This window comes from Nyctereutes procyonoides, unplaced genomic scaffold (genome assembly GCF_905146905.1).
Source record: "Nyctereutes procyonoides isolate TBG_1078 unplaced genomic scaffold, NYPRO_anot_genome, whole genome shotgun sequence".
Classification (NCBI taxonomy): domain Eukaryota; kingdom Metazoa; phylum Chordata; class Mammalia; order Carnivora; family Canidae; genus Nyctereutes; species Nyctereutes procyonoides.
Window position 1 is genome coordinate 7,975,115 of NW_026575021.1, and position 15,723 is coordinate 7,990,837.

The window sequence follows — 15,723 nt, forward strand, 5'->3', positions numbered from 1 at the left end:
TCCTTGATTAATGGATTGGTTAGATCCATTGGTGAACTTTCTGGTGCCTATATCGACACTTCCACCTGTAGACTCAGGAGGATCTCTAAAGGAACAATGATGGGTAGGGTTAGGGGAGGCCTCATAAAAGTGGAAACAGGACTTTCTACAGAACATTGCATTCCTCCTCTTCCACATGAGTCTGTGTGGGAGATTTCCACTAGAGTAACATTTCTAGTTCTTCTCTACCCTGTGTGAGTGATGAACTTGGGAGCATCCTCCGTTTTTTCTAGATTCTCTCTCTTGGCACTGCCTGCTTACAAAGAAGACAGTTGCTGAAAGGGGTGCTCAGCCATAAACTCCGTGTAACAGGGCAGGCCCTGTCCACGCAGGGGACACCATGTGGTCCAGTATAATCTACGGCTGGTGAGTTAGTCGAATTCAAGGAAGCAGACTTCACTGGCTAATTTGACCAGACATTGGGATCACATCTTTCAGCATAGCTTCTGATCATGATCTCTGTCTGTCTGATTGTATGTCTATGTCTTAGTTTTCTTTTCTACAGAAAAATCATAGGTCTGCACCACTAACCCTCATACACTTGGCTTTGATTCATTAAGAGGAGAAGACCATGGAGATGAGGAAACAGGAGACATTCTCAAGATGTGCCATCATAGTTGCCCAGTGGTTCTTGGTGGCAGTAGAGACAACCCTAATGACTGCAAGAAAGCCCAGACTCATTACGGAACCTGTACTTGTGGGACATGTATGATACTGTGATTTATAATAAGAAATATATATTTAATTGGTCTTCCTTCCCCTTTCTGGCAGAGCTTGGAAAACCCTTGGAATTTCCTGTGTAATGAGAGTGATAAAGGTCTCTTGTGTTATGTTAATGAGATGATTTTTGGAAACCGCTTAAGGGTGGAGGCTGGTTGCCAGGAGAAAGGACCTGTGATTAGAGTGTTGGAATTTTCTGTCCCATCCCCCTGACCTCAGAAGGACAGGGAGAGGGGCTGAAGATAGAGTTCAATAGCCAATGGCTGATGATTTATTTTTTTCATTTTTTATTTTTTTCATTTGTTTTATTGAAGTTCAATTTGCCAGCATATAGTATAACACCCAGCGCTCATCCCATCATGTGCCCTCCTCAGTGCCTGTCACCCAGTTACCCCATCTCCCCCACCCCCACCTTACCTTCTGAAACCCTTTGTTTGTTTCCCAGAGTTAGGGATCTCATGGTTTGTCTCCCTCTCTAATTTTTCCCACTCAGTTCCCCTTCTTTCCCTTATAATCCCTTTCATTATTTCTTTTATTCCACATATGAGTGAAACCATATGATGATTGTCCTTCTCCGATTGAGAAGATCAGAGCTCTGCTCCACTTTTATGAGGCCTCCCCTAACCCTACCCATCATTGTTCCTTTAGAGATCCTCCTGAGTCTACAGGTGGAAGTGTCGATATAGGCACCAGAAAGTTCACCAATGGATCTAACCAATCCATTAATCAAGGATCAAATAGTACACTAAACTAGGGCCGAAAATATACTCTCTTCTATTTCTCATACCAGAATAGGTCTTCCGATACAGATCGTCAGAAGTTCTGAAATTAGATGTACTAACAGCATAATGATACTCCAATAACAAAAATGCCTCTTTGTTGTCATATTCTTGGGGGGGAAATTAAATCCAAGAATTAATCAATCTTCTAAAGCAGAACATGGTGCCCTTGTGAGCCTAAAATCCAAAGTTTTTAAATCAGAGAGTTCTTGATGCAAAAAGGGGGAAGGGACAGGAGTGGGAGGTAGAAATTTCAAAGGGGAATTCGGGTTCTTTCTGTAGCTATCCCATGTCTTCTCTCATTGGGATGGATATAGTTTCCTCAAGCCTCAAAGTCTCTCACGAATGTCATCTTTTTAGAGAATCCAAAAATTTAATATAACACATATAATTAGTATAGCGCTAGCTTCATACCCACAAATTTAAGAAACAAAAGCACTGTCAGCTATTCCAGAAAAAATTAGGTTCCTAGAATTAGTGTGTGAGGTTGCCAAAGACCATAGCAGAGGCTCGGTATCTGAGGAGTAAAACAGAAAATTGTAGAGTCAGTCTTCCCAGGAGCCTTTCCAGATGCCCAGACCTGGAACTTAAGTCTGGCTAGGAGACTCGTCCATGCAGGCCTTAAATGGGACACAATTTATGGGCCATATCTAGGAGGAAAATGTCTCCACTCTGAGGGAGGACTTCTGAGAAACGTGATGACCGTCTCAGACACCAGATTTTATACATGAAGTCTTTCTCTTCCTTGCAGCACATACAAAAGCCCTGAGCATCCCTTGCTCTTTGAGTCCCGTGTGTCTGATATCTCGGTCATGAACAGAGTGGAGGCTGTTAGGGACACTGGCCCCCAGATTCTCTTGGAAGTGGGAACAAGCAGTCCTGAGCCATGGTGGTGCTTCGAAGGTCACGAAGACCGTCAGAATGGGCCACTTGGTTGAACGTGCTTCTTGAGGGATTGATCCTGGCACCTTCACATCTGCTTCCAGTGAAGAACCACTCTTGGCAGGTCCCTGATGTGAACATGCCCTTGCTGAGTCCAGAACCTATGCCCCAGGGCAGCTAGTGAGGACTCAAACCTCTACCACATGCTTCTCAGAATACAGTTTTCCTCGGGTTTGGATGCCTCCAGGCTGCAGGGACTGGTGCTCTCTGCTCCACCTTCACCTGCAGCGGGGGGTGTATGCCAGCACTCCGTTTCCCTCTGCGCTTCCCCCAAGTCTCTCAGGAAAGTGAATTTCTACCAGTTTAATCTTCTAGAGCCAATCCTCTCTCCTCTCTCCTGCAAAGACCTAACACATTTGCCAGATTCAAATATCCTCCTTCCCTTCCCTCTCCCATGGCGCCTGCTGTTTTTTTCTAACATATTCCTCACATTTGTTCTGTTCTTCCATAGTGGGACCCATGAAGTCAATGAGTCGTAAGACTGACAAAAACAAACATTGTTTGAATCTTGTTCACGGTCACCTTCTGAGTAGAATAATCCCCTGGGAGATATTCTCTCATCGAACTAACATCTAACTCGGGCCTGCCTGCCTCGGTCTGGTAGATTGCATCTTTGCTCAGCCTTCCTTTGATGTCCTAATTCTATACATTTTTTGGTCAGGAATTCCCAGGTAATAGGCAAAACCTACAACCTTCCTTGTATTCATCATGAATACACCCCAGTATGACATTGTTTTATGCTATTTTATGTCTACTCAGTCCTTCTTAAATCTCTCCCCATGATGGGGTGACTTTGGATAGTTGACTTAGTTTCCAAGAGTGTCTTCCTAACAGTTCTTACTGTGGACTCAAGCAATGTCTCTAAAGGCTGTTTTTCCCTATGTTTCTGGATTTTTGCTCCTTCTGAGGAAAGGAAGCCATTCTGGTCACTTCCCTTGCCTCTCTTCAGCTGTTAGATTTCATGGATCCCCAATCCAGGTTTTTTTTTTTTTTTTTTCCAATCCAGGTTTTCAGATCTTATGACAACTAAAACATCTCCCCCTTTTCAACACCCTTTAAGTCATCACCTCTCTGTACCTCCTCTTCCTGTTTCTCTATCTCAGGCATCATGGTCTTCTCCTGACAATACATCAACCTTTCTCTTACGGAAAACCCTCTCTTCCTCCAGCTTGATCAGCCTGCTCCCCTGCATCTTACTTTCATTCTACCTGTATTCCCATCCTGGTAAGAATGAAGCATACTTTTTATGCCCCTCTAGTTCTTCCTTGATTTCCAGAACAATCTGATTTTCTAGAGTGAGAAATTTCCAGGCACGGGCCCTTGTAATTGTTCTCTTGGACTAAGAGTGTATGAGAATGTTATATAATTGTTTCTCTTCCTCATCTCAAGAGGACACATTGCCTTTAAAAGAATTCTTTTTTGGAGGGTCAAGAGGTTTTTGTTTATCACCTTGTGTGGATAAAGCCATCTACGATCCTGGTCACAATTTATATAATCAGTAAATCCGGAGTCAATAAGAAAGCGTGTAGTAGGAGTCACCAGCCAAGCCGGATAATTGTGGGCAGCTACTCCAGCTCCCTCCCAGGGCCCTGCAGGCAGTTAGCAGATTTGGGGGTGTCTTATATGATCACTTTGTCTCTTAGGTCTGACACTAACCATTTAAACTATAATCTCATATATTATTAGTGTTCTGTGGCGTGCGTGAAACAGACCCTTATTTTCTTTTTTTTTTCCCAGATTGAAGTCTCTGCCTGCAGACACAGCTGAGAAACACAATAAAGGCAGCAAATATTGTTCTGCTTGCTCATGCCTAAAATGATCTAATCTCTGACACAGCCTTGCCTGCAAACCAATGTCTATGCCAAGCCGTACCTGTGAAGTTTCAAGTCAAGTGGCAGCGCTCAGCCTACTGAGACTGAAGAAGCCATGCCAGAACCAAACCAGCACTCCCTGTGAGTGGTTTCCATAGATGCAACATCCCACCCCAACAGAAATCCCACAGGCTCCACACTTACTGAGCCTAAGGCTTACGCCAAAAGCCCACTTTCCACATGCTATTTTGCTCTTCAAATGCTCATCCTTGTCAATACTTCATGGTTCTGGGTCCATAGAACAGATGTTACAGGTTTAGGGAGCCCAAGAAATAACACCCATGCTCCTCCTCCGCGTTCAGATAACTACCCCAGTAGAGCAGATGGAGATGAGAACATCACCCTTATCACCAATAAAGCTGTTGGAACATGTGGCCTGGGTCTACAGTCAGGTGGGCCTGCTGTTGACTCACCCTGGAGTCTGATACTTACAAGGGCGGATCACCACACCCCCCCACCCCCCACCCTTACCGCCCCAAATACCCCCCAGCCCCCACCTGCCAACCCCAGGATAAGAACTACCAGAGTTGGGACCTAGAGTGGATTCCTGCCACTGGTAGTTCTGGGACATGTCTCCATCAAGGACCTCAGATTTAACTAGAAGGTCCTTGAGATTTATTTTCAAGAACCAATGATTCTGTAGCTGCTGAGGGAATAGACCTTTTCTGTTTTGTTCTGTAGACCTAAACTATTTTTTAGCTTCAGCTTCTTGCCTCAGGAAGGTCCTAAAGCTCTGAAGAGTCCCATCCCATTGGGAGCCTTCACATGTCCCACCTCTAACTCTTGCTGTGGGCCATCCCATCGTAAGTTAGCCTCACGCACCTTTTGCTTGCTCTTTCTGGCCTTTCTTCTCCTTTTGCCCACCATTGGTGCCTGCAGACATCTCTGCTATCTATACCACATTCTCCTTGTCCATCCACCTGTCTTTGGACACTTGTTTCCACGTCTTGGCCATTGTGAAGAATGCTACAATGAATATGGGCCTGTATCTCTCACACTTAAGTCCTAGGAATTTTCATTCCTGCTGCTCCACTCTGGGAGCCCCTAACTTTTCCCTAGCCCCTCTCAAGTCATGTAAATACCACAGTGCATCCCCAGGGCTCAGGACAGAAAGGGAATTAATCAAAACATGCTTATTACATATGCCATTAACAGAAAGGTATTTCTCTCTCTCTCTCTCTCTTTTAATCCATGAGTCTGCCTAAAACGACTTTGTCCTTCTTCTGATTATTCACTCTGGAGACAAAACAGTCCAACTTCTCCAGTGGGGGCAGTTAAACTTTAAAGATCCTCTCATTTGCATGTCATTGGGACCCCAGGTTGGGGGGGGGAGCGATTATTATTTAGGAGGCTTCAACTCCTTGATGCTTCCTGCAGATCTCACTCTCACTAGTTATATGCTTTGTGTATACCCTGCTGGCATTTCTATATAGTATCTCTACTATATGAATGTTGGTAAATTCTATATAAAAGTTTATTAAATTAATCTAATGGCTACCATGCCAGTCCCCTAATGACATGGCAGATATGAGGGTCTTTAAAGATGAAGTGCTTTCTGGAAAGTTCAGAACTGTTCCCCTCAATGGACAGTGGTTTACATAACTAAACGGTAGCTATGAAAGGGATTTCCTCACAACTTCCATGCCCAAATTAGAGGCTGTGTGTGGGGAACCACTTTGCTGGGGCTCTTAGAGACAAACTCTCAGAGCATTCAGATTTATTACTTACATTTTCTCTTCCATACTTTCCCATGTAAGCTTCCTGTGCCCTCATCTCCTGTTGCCATTTTCTTTCTTAGATTCTACATGTCACTGAGATCATATAACGCTTGTCTCTCCTTGGCTGACTTATTTCACCTGGCATAATGCTCCCAAGGTCCACCCATGTTGTTGAGAATGAGAGGATTTCCTTCTTTTTCAATGGCTGGATAGTATTCTACATACACATATATACCACATTTTCCTTACCCATTCATCCATCTTTGGACATTTAGGTTGTTTCCATTTCTTGGTTATTGTGAATAATGCTTCAATGAACATGGGGATGCAGATGTCTCTTCCAGATAGTGATTTCATTTCCTTTGGATAAATATCCCGAAGTGGGATTGCTGGATGATACAGTAGTATTATTTTTAATTTTTTGAGGAAGCTTCATACTATTTTCCATTGTGGCTGCACCAATTTACATTCCCAACACAATGCATCATGGTTCTCTTTCCTCCACAATCTGGCCAATACTAGTTATCTCTTGTCTTTTTAAAAGAAAAAAATTTTATTTATTGAGAGAGAGAGAGAGCATGAGAAAGGGGCAGGGGAGGAGCAGAAGTAGAAGCAGGCTTCCTGCTCAGCCGGAATGTGGGGCTCCATCCCAGGACCCTGGGATCATGACCTGAGCCAAAGGCAGACACTTAACTGACTGAACCACCCGGGTGCCCCTCTTATCTTTTTTATTATAGCTATCCTAACAGGTGTGAGGTGATAGCTCATGGTAGTCTTAATTAAAAATTTCCCTGATAATTAGTGATGTTGAACATCTTTTCATGTGTCTGTTGCCCATTTATATGTCTTCTTTAGAAAAATGTCTATCAGGTCCTTTCCCCATAACTATATCGGATTTTTTTTTTGCTATTGAGTTATTGAGCTGTAGGCATTCCTTATATGATTTGGATATTAACCCCTTATGAAATAGATGGTTTACAAATATTTTCTCCCATTCTACAGGTTGTCTTTCATTTTATTGTTTCTTTTGCTATGTAGAAGATTTTTGGCTTGATGTCATGTCACTTGCTGAGTTTTGCTCTTGTTGCTTGTGCCTTTTGTCATAACTGAAAAATCATTGCCAAAATATCAAGGAGATTTATCAACTATATTTTCTTCTAGAAGTTTTATAGTTTAGTTCTTGCTTTTTAGTCTTTAATCCATTGATTTAATTTGTATGAGCAATGTAAGATAGGGATCTATTTTCCTTCTTTTGCATGCAGATAGCCAATTTTCCTACCCACCATGTATTAAAGAAACTATCTTTCTCTATTGAGGATTCTTGGCTCCCTTGTCAAATATCAGTTGATCATATATGTATGGATTGATTTCTGGGTTCTAGATTCTACTGCATTGGTCTATGTATCTGTTTTCATGCCAGTACTATACTGTTTTAATTACTACAGCTTGGTAACATAGTTTGAAATCAGTAAGTGGGGGATCCCTGGGTAGCTCAGTGTTTTAGCGCCTGCGTTTGGCCCAGGGTGTGATCCTGGAGTCCCGGGATTGAGTCCTGCATTGAGCTTCCTGCATGGAGCCTGCTTCTCTCTTTGCCTCTCTCTCTTTCTGTATCTCTCATGAATAAATAAATAAAATCTTTAAAAAAAATCAACAAGTGTATTGTCTCCAGCTTTGTTTTTCTTTATCAGGATTGGTTTGGCTACTTGGAGTCTTCTGTGATTATATGTGAATTTTAGGACTGTTTTTTCTATTTCTGTGAAAAATGTTCTTGGAATTTTGATAAGAATTGGATTGAATCTGTAGATTGCTGTGGTAGTATTGACATTTTAATGATATTGACTCTTTGATTCATGAACGTAAAATATCTTCAATTTCTTTTATCAAAAGTCTAATAGTTTTCAGTACATAGATCTTTCACCTCCTTGGTTAAATGTATTTCTAAGTATTTTATTGTTCTTGAAGCCATTATAAATGGGATTGTTTTCTTTATTTCTTTGTCTGATATTTTGTTGTTAGTAATAAAAATGTAACTGATTTTTCCATGTTTTGTGTCTTGCCACTGTATTGAATTTGTTGAGTAGTTCTAACAGGTTCGTGTGTGTGCTCATGTGCGCATATAATCATCAGGGTTTTCCCTATATAGATATACCATCTGCAAATAGAGACAATTTTGCTTCTTCCTTTCTGATTTGGATGCCCTCTGTTGCTTTGTCTTGCCTAATTGATTTGGTTAGGATTCCTAGTACTATGTGGAATGGGAGTGGCGAGAGTGGGCACACTTGTCTTGTTCGCGATCTTAAAGGAAAAGCTTTCAACCTTTCACCATTGAGTATGATGTTAGCTGTGAGTTTATCACGTATGGCCTTTATTATGTACATTCTATGTCCAACATTTTAAGAGTTTTTATTGAGATATAATTGACATATAACATTATATTAGTTTCAGGTATACAACATAATGATTTTCATACATATATATACATGAAATGATCATCACAATAAGTCTAGTCACACATAGTTACAATTTGTTTTTCTTAGGATGAGAACTTTCAAGATCTACTCTGTTAGTAACTTTCAGATATAAAATATGTTGTTAACTATAGCCACTGTTCAAGTTTTTAAGATGAAATAATTTTTAAAATACTTCTTTCTTCAACTATTAAGATGACCATATGATTTTTGTGTTTCATTAAATTAATGTGTTATATCACATGTAATGATTTGTCACTGTTGACTAATCTTTGCATCAAGCGTGCTAGAACTTCTCTGTTGGGCTTTTGGACATCCACCAAGCCTCTCTCTCCTGTAGATGCTTATTTAGATCATGTTCTTTAGAAGCAAGACATAGAAAACTCTTATTTCACCATAATGATTACTCCATATATTTTATTTATCCATTCATTAACTGATGGACATTTGGGGGTTGTTCCCACTTTTGACTGTTATAGATAATTTAGGTATAAACATTTGTGTACAACTTCTTGTGTGAACATATGTTTTCATTTCTCTTGAGTCTGTACTTAGGAGTGGAATTTCTGGCTATTATTGTAACTATATGTTTAACCTTTTGAGGAACTGCCAGTCTGTTTTCCAAAGTCGCTGCACCATTTTATATTCTCATCAGCAGTGTATGAGATTTCCAATTTCTCCATATAATCATGAACACTTGTTATTATCTTTATTTTTATTCAAGCCATCCTAGCAATTGTGAAGGGATATCTCATTGTAGTTTTCATTTGCATATCCCTGATGGCTAATGCTATGAAGCATCTTTTCCTGTGTTTATTGGCCATTTGCATATTTTCTTTGAAGAAATGTCTATTCAGATCCTTTGACCATTTTTCAGTTGGGTTATTGGTCTCTTAGTTAACCTCTTTTATCCACCCGTTTCTCTCCATCTCCTTAAGACACCATCATATTTCGCCTAGACCACTACATAAGCATCCTAATTGATCTTCCTGTGTCCATTCTTATTCCTTTCCAATATATTCTTCATACAGCAGCCAGAATAATATTTTTAAACTGAAAATTTGATTTTTTTCACTTTTGTTTTTATTTTATTGAACTATATTTGACACACGATGTTACATCAGTTTCAGATGTACAACATAGTGACTTAACAAGTTTACCTATTATGCTATGCTCACCATAAGTTCCATCATTTCTTTACTTAATATCTTTCAATAGTTTCCCATTGCTTTTAGGACAGAACCCAAATCCCACCATGTAATCCACAAGGCCCAGGATAACTTCTACGTCTCTATTTTGAACGTCTCCATCCCTCACTCTATGCTTTCCCACACCAGCCTCCTTTCAGATTCTCAGAGTTTTTCCTCTGAGTTTCTACACATTATACATGTTATATATCCAGTAGATTTTAAGTGAGCACCTGATATGTGACAGGCATTGGGCTGGATATTGAATGTGCTACAGTAATCAAGATCAATACAACTCCTGATCTCTCAGGGCAGATAGTCTAGATAGAGAGAAGCACTTGTAAAGAAAATTAAATAAATGGCTATATAAAGCCAGTTGCAAAAGGGGCTTGGAAGGAAGAGTACGGTGCATTGTTTCCTTCACTTCAAAAGTATTCTTCTCCAACTATTCAACTAACAGGTTACCTCCTCAGAGAATCCTTCAGTGATTTCCAGCTTAGGTCAAATTCTCTATAATGTACCCTATAATTTTCCTTCAGGGCTTACATCAAAAATTTACATCAATTATTTTATTTTTATAATTACTTGCTTAACATTTATCTCTTCCAACACATCATAAGTCTTTTTCCCTACGATGTCCATATTAATTGCATATTAAGTTCTTAAACAGATATCAGTTGAATGAATAAATGAATGCAAGAATAGAATGAATGAAATGATGACCAACAAAACTTCAACATGACTTCTGTTGTCTTAGACCTCCCACCCCTTTCATTGCCATCGCTCAAGTACTGAGTAATGCTTGCTTTAACTTAGTCACAGGAATCTAGGTCTTTTCTTTTTATCCCTCATTCCGTCAATATGTGCCCAAGGTAGAAGAGTTCACTTGTTCTCCTCAGAGATGACTCACTGGAAACATCACACTCAAACAGTCACTGGTGTACAAGGAATGAGGGCAGCACTGCAATCCTCAGGTAGGGACTACCTATATATATAGTGCTCAGTAAAACCTATTGGATATATAACACGTATAACATGTAGAAGCTCAGAAGTGAAAAGGAATTTGGAGCTCTGAAAATCTGAAAGGAGGCTGGTGTGAGAAAGCATAGGATGAGGGATGGAGAGGTTCAAAATAGAGATATAGAAGTTACAGAGTTAATTGTAGTTGGAGCCAAAAGTATGTTCCAGGGACAATAATGAACATGATCCAGGTTTCTTTCTGCCCAGCTGGCCAACATGTTGCTAGCCTCTATTTTATTTCCCAGCTATTCAGGGTCCATCCAGAACCTTCTCTTGGCAACTATATGTGCAAAAGAGCCAAAGCCCTTCCTGGCTGGTTTTCCAAGCATAAATCCTAAGCAGAGACAAACTGTGACCAGGCACTCCTGCCTCCCTCCAGATTCCCCCATCTTATGTTCTGGCACTTTCTCATATCAGCTCTTCCCTGGCCTTTGCCATCCTCATTCATCTGAAACTACCCCACTATGCCCCTTGCCAGAGCCACCCCTTCTCCCTCCCACCCTGACTAACCCCCAGTTCCTCTTGTTCCCATTTCTCTGTTTCTCTATAGTTCCTCTCAATCCACATCCCCAGGACACCAAAGTCATGTATGTTTCATTTATCTTTCTCGATAAATCCCACCGGCTACTTTTGACAAATAAATATTTTGATGAATATTCAACATTTTTTAAAAAATGAGATTTAGCAAAAATGAATACCTGTAATCTGGATATTTGAGTAAGAGATTCATATCTGATTGCTCATTGGGCCCTGACCACACACCTGCTGTTCGTACAATGTGTCACTGTCATTCCAACCTTTGTTGATTCCTTCAGGGGAGAGACATGTCTTTAATTTCTACTTCTTGGTACCAGCTACACAGCTTACATGTGGTAGGTACTCAGAACATGTTTAATGGAAAGAAGGAGAGGATGACAGAGATGGAGAAGAGAGAAGAAAGTGATGGTCTCAAGTTGTATAGAATTCTATTTCTTAAGTACAGAAGCTAAAGCCACCCAATATGTCTAGAAGCTGAACTGTCCAATATGGTAGTCACTATCCCCATGTGGCTGTTAAAATTAACATCAATTTAAATTTAAAATTCAGTTCAGCACTGGTCATATTTCAAGTGCTCAAAAGCCACATATGGCTAGTGGCCACCATATTGGACAAAGTGAATATAGAACATTTCTATCATTGCAGAAAATTCTGTTGAACAGATTCTAGAAGCTTCCTAAATGTCCATAAACATTAAGTTTTGGGAAAATAGGAAAATGTTCGATGGTGGTTTTGCTATGGATGTGAAGAAAGGGAAGATTCCAGCTCTCTGATCCTAAATATACCGCAGGTAATTCTACTTGTGTTTCTTTAAGAAGATGAGATGAAAAACTGAAAACAGAGAGATGCTTAGTTTCTCTTAATTTAAGAAGGTAAAATCTTACAAGTTCATGAGCCTATAGCATAAATTTGAAAAAAATGTAATCCAGAAAAAAACCCTTTCTGATTATTTCTATTATTCTTAACTCTAGCTTATGCTTAAACATCTTCAACCTGCCACAGGGATCACATTAGTCAGGCAAGTGGGCAAGCCCCATAATACCAAGGGAACATCATCTTCACTAATTGTTACCCACTAATGCAGATTTTGTGAAATAGCAATTTTAAAATATACCAATTTAGTTAATAATATGGAAACCCTTAAGGAAAGTCTCTTTTCAGGCTATATTTTAAAAGTATTTTTTGCAATAAAGTGCATATATTATATATTTTTATACTTATTAAAGTGTATTCCAGAGGACTTCTGTTTAAAGAATTTTTATTAACTTAGTTCTTGACATTGTATTTACTTAAAAGAAATAAGGAATAAGGGAAAAACAAAATTCTTAGGTTAGAATTTTCATTAATTTGATGTCAGGGCTTTCCTCTCCCTCTCCCCTGGCCCTTCTTCCCTGCCACCTCCATTCCAAATCAGAGTGATTTCACTGTCTTCCCAGACATTGAAGGATATCCTCATTCAATTGGAAAACAGGGCACCATTTGCTTTTAGGCAATTTTTTCAATAGTGAAGCAAGAAGAGCTTCTGCCAAAGTTTAGGAAGAGAGGAATGGTGAAGACGACAAGATGATGCACCAAAGAGAAAAAAGCAACACATCCCTTGCAGAATGACAAAAAAAAAAAATAAATTAATTAATTAATTAATTAAAAAAAAAACCGTGACAAAGAAACCAAGAGAACAGTCTTAGCAACATATTCCAAACTTCCTGAGGTTGTTTATATGTTCAGACAGATGAGAAGTTTCTATATATAGCTGCACTATAGCAAAATACTTTTCAGCTCAGGCTATAGCCAAAGAATTGTAGGTAAAGCACAATGGAATTTTGCAGCCACAGAAAATGTTTTTCTCAGTTTGTAAATCAAATATGCAAGATATTCACATGCCAGGCTTTTTCCTGAACCGCGCCGTCCTCTTTGGTGGGGTAAAATCAAACACTGACTAATTGAAGCTGATACACAATAGTAAATAATTCAATATTGACCCATCTTTGGAGATCAGTCTTAGCTATAGCCATTGTTTTGGTTCTAAAGGTCCAGAGCTACTCTGGTGACCTTCCCTAAAAGAAAAATCCAAAGTGTGAGTAACCACGAACCCTCACTGAGATTAGATACTCTTGACCCTAAGTCTCAAACCTGAGAATGCATGACCTCCTAGAATAAGACTATGACCTCAAGGTCTTCAGATCTTTGGGCAATGCCTTCATTTTGTATGGTCATTGTAACGCCATTTAATACCTTGGTATCTTAACCATGAACTCCTTTCTCTTCTTCTAAAATTATGTAAGCAATTAGTAATACATCTATCTGGAGTCCAGACTTCTCATGTGAGCTCCAGACAGCCCTGCGCTCAAACTTGTTTCACCAGTGGTGTTCCCTGTGTCAGTCAATGGCAGCTCCCCTCTTCCGGTGGTCCAGATCAAAAACATTGGGGTCAGCCTTGACTCTTATCTTTCTCTCATTTGCCACATATAAACTCCATAAATCCTGTATCCGACCACTTCTCACATCTTCACAGTTATCAGCCTGGTGTTCTTCAGTGACCTTCAACCACATTTGCTAGTTTTACCTCTTAGTGAACATTTGGCAATATCCACAGGCACTTTCGACCGTCACAAGTGAGAGGGCACTACTGGCATCTAGTGGGTAGAGACCAGGGATGCTGCTAACCATCCTACAATGCCCAGAATAGCCCCCATAACAAAGAATTATCACCACTATGTACGGAATTGTTGAATCATCATATTGTACATCTGAAACTAACATAACACTGCATGTTAACTAACTGGAATTAAAATAAAAACTAAAAACAAAAACAAGAATTATCATCCCTGGGGCAGCCTGGTTGGCTCAGCAGTTTAGCGCCGCCTTCGGCCCGTGGCATGATCCTGGAGACCAGGGATCGAGTCCCACGTCAGGCTCCCTGCATGGAACCTGCTTCTCCCTCTGCCTGTATCTCTGCCTTTCTCTCTGTCTCTCTGTCTCTCTGTCTCTCTGTCTCTCTCTGTCTCATGAATAAATAAATAAAATATTTTTAAAAAATTATTAAAAGAAAAAAGAATCATCATCCCTAAAAAAACAATAGCGCCATGCTGGAGAAGCCTTGCCTGAGACTACACCACTATCTCTCTCACCAAGCTGATTTCAGCAGCATCCTAACTTCTCTCTGATTCTATTCTGGCCTCCCCCATTGCTATTCCCCACAATGCAACCAGAGTTATCCTGTTAAAATAAGTTGGTTCATGTCATCTCTGCCAAAAACACTCGCTCTGCTCTCGATCTTGTTCAGAAGGATCCAAGTCTCCCTGACAGCTAAGTGGTCCTCATGGTCCCTAATATGCCTCTGACCTCTCACCTTCGTCCTGCCTTCCTCCCAGCACTCCAGCCACACTAGCCTCTGGGTTCATCCTTGACACCTCCAGGTAGATTCTTGTCTGGAGGCCCTACTCTTGCTCCCTCTGCCTAGATCACTTGTGTTGGTTCAGAAACTTGGGCCCTTCCCAGGTGAAATCTGAAACTGGCCCCAGGCACAGAGAACGAGGAGAGACCCATGTGACAGGCTGCCACTCCAGGTTGGCAGGAGTTAATAAGCAGGGGAACACTTACAAGGCTTGTCTCTGCCACCACATGATGAGCAGCTCTGCACATCCACCCAACAGAATCTTCAAGTTTCTACGGAGACCTTAAAAAGGTTCAGTCTCAAGTACCGTGCAGGGGTTCTCAACTCCTCATTCTCTCAAGGCTCCATCCTTGATATGGCTCCCACCTGGGAATGGCAGGCAGGGCAGAGGCAAGGACAAGGAGGGGTACGGAGCCCCCAGCTGCCAGGTCAGATAAGCCTGCGGGTCAGCTAGCGGTCAGGACTGCTCCATGACCTCTTGCAACTCTCTTCCCACTTCTCTGTGTGGCTGACTCCTTCTCACCTCTCAAGTTTTACCTCAAGTGTTAAGTCCTCAGGCAGGCCAACACTGACCCACTCCATTCTAAGTCCCAATCACAATCCCCTGTGCTGGCACTCCCTCTGTCCCTTCCCTGTTTTATTTTTCCCACTGCACTTGTCACATTCCAGTTCACTGGGTACTTTACTTATTTATTTGGCTGTCTGCCTCCCTCCATTAGAAGGTAAGCTCCCTGGGAGCAAGGATTTTTCTTTTATTTGTTCCCACTCTGTTTCCAGGGCTAGAACAGTACGTGGAATACAGAGCACTTCCCACAAATATTTGTTGAATTGATGAATGAAGGAAGGAAAGAAAGAAAGAAAGAAAGAAAGAAAGAAAGAAAGAAAGAAAGATTTAAAAAGAGAAAGAAAAGAGGGAGGGAGGGAGAGAGGATGGAAAGGAAAGAAACAATACCTGTTCACTAAAGATAAATTAGAATATACAAATAAGCAAAAAGAGAAAATTAAAGCCATCTGTGATCCCACCATCCTGAATTAACTACCATGAACA